Source organism: Scyliorhinus canicula, chromosome 13 (genome assembly GCF_902713615.1).
Source record: "Scyliorhinus canicula chromosome 13, sScyCan1.1, whole genome shotgun sequence".
Classification (NCBI taxonomy): Eukaryota; Metazoa; Chordata; class Chondrichthyes; order Carcharhiniformes; family Scyliorhinidae; genus Scyliorhinus; species Scyliorhinus canicula.
The window spans coordinates 89,211,768-89,213,617 of record NC_052158.1 but is presented as its reverse complement, the minus strand read 5'-3'; the positions used below and the strand labels follow the sequence as shown (position 1 = coordinate 89,213,617).

General features: G+C 43.2%; 1 pseudogene; it reads right to left on the bottom strand.

The window, feature by feature from the left end:
• Positions 1–430: 430 nt before the first annotated feature.
• Positions 431–1,234, bottom strand: LOC119976407 (annotated as a pseudogene).
• Between the last annotated feature and the right edge of the window lie 616 nt (positions 1,235–1,850).

Genomic DNA, 1,850 nt, shown 5'->3' with positions numbered 1-1,850 from the left:
ATTTCAATGGACAGCGGCGTTTCGACAGGCATTTGACTGCCTGAAAGCTGTGATAACCAATGCTCATGTGTTGCATTCTTTGTGGGTTGTATTTCAATTGATGGTTGCTAAGATGCTCACTGTATGTTTTAAAAAGGTTAACTTGAGTTCATAGAATAAACATTGTTTTGCTTTAAAAAATACTTTTCCATTTCGGCTGCACCACACCTGTAGAGTGGGACGTGCGCGCCCCATACCACAATCTATTAAAAGTTGTGGGTCAGGTGAACTCCATGATACACCTTGGGGTTCTCTAAACCCTGGCCCATAACAGTATTATAATTTACAAACTGCAGGAGATCCTATGAATTTAAGTGAAATACAGTCCATCATCTTCGAACAGAAACAAGTTTTTATTTATTTCCATTGGCATCTTTCTGAAACATCATCTTTACAGAGCTGCAGCACTGGAGATAATCTCAATCAGCTCCTTGATAATGACAGCTTGGCGGCTGCGATTGAATATCAATGTCAGCTTGTCAATAATGTCAGAAGCATTCTTGCTGGCGCTTTCCATAGCCGGCACCCTAGCACTCTGCTCGCTTGTAGTGGATTCCTTTAAGCTCAAATAAATGATGTTTGCCAGAGAGAACTCCTGCTGGTTTCGCAGAACATCAGCATCAATGTCGTCATAAATACTAATGTTCTCAGAATTTGTAAGTGAGTCTTAAGAGAAGATTGGTTTCTCCTCAGTCTTATAGGAAATCGTGGACTGAAATCTGTTGAATATAACAGCACCGTTATCAAATTCAAAGCCAGGGCTCAGAGGCAATAATTGAGGCATCACCAAATGTTGGGGGTTTCCAGCCAATTTCCTTAAACAGCACCAGCATATGTCTTCCATAGTTTTTACACAGTAGTGCTCTCAGCTTCTCCTCAATAGTAGCAATATTAACCTCTTTTTCCTGCAGCAGTCAATTCCACTATTTGATTTCTTATATTCTTAGCAATACTACTATGGATACCGCCACAGAGACCACGGTCTGGGACCCTGTCTTGGTCTTGAGGAGCTTGAATTTCTGCATTTGTCATAAAGAGCAAGAGCTCCTGTTCCAGAAACCCTTGCGAGCTTCAGTTCTCTCTCCGCTCTTGCATATTTTGCTGCAGCCATCATTTTCATGGATTGGGTAATCTTTTGGATGTCTTTGATAGATTTCAAGCGTCTGGTGATGTTCTTCAGAGTTGCCATGTTTCAGACTTGGTCCCATGGGGCTCAAAGAGCAGAGCGAAGCCGTTTTGCGCAAACATGGTGAATCCTCCCCGGGCCGGAGAAGGAGGAGGTTAGAGTGCAGGTTAATGAGGAGGATTTTAAATGAGTTAAAGGGGCCGAGGGCTAAGGAGAGGTTAGTAAAGTTTCCAGAAGACGTAATAGAACAGAAAGTACAGAGAGAAGCAGGAATCCAACTTCAGGCGCAGCAAAAATGGGGACAATTATGAGAAGGGGGAAGGGCAACGCAGGACTGAGGACTGTGTGCAGTATACAAAACAGGTTAAATGAGCTTGTTGCGCACATTGTTGTGGGCATCACAGAGACATGGCTGCAAGAGCTGGGATCTAAATATCTGAGGATATGTGTCCTATCAAAAGGACAGACAGATTGGCAGAGGAGGTGGGGTGGCATTGTTAGTAAGAAAGGAACTTAAATTGATAGCAAGAAACATTATAGGGTCGGAAGGCATAGCATCTATGTGGGTGGAGTCGAAGAATTGCGAAAAGGAACAGGACCCAGATGGGAGTTATGTACAGGCCCCCGAGCAGTAGTCAGGATGTGGGGCAGAAAATAGATAGGAGACAGAAAAGTTATGTAAGAA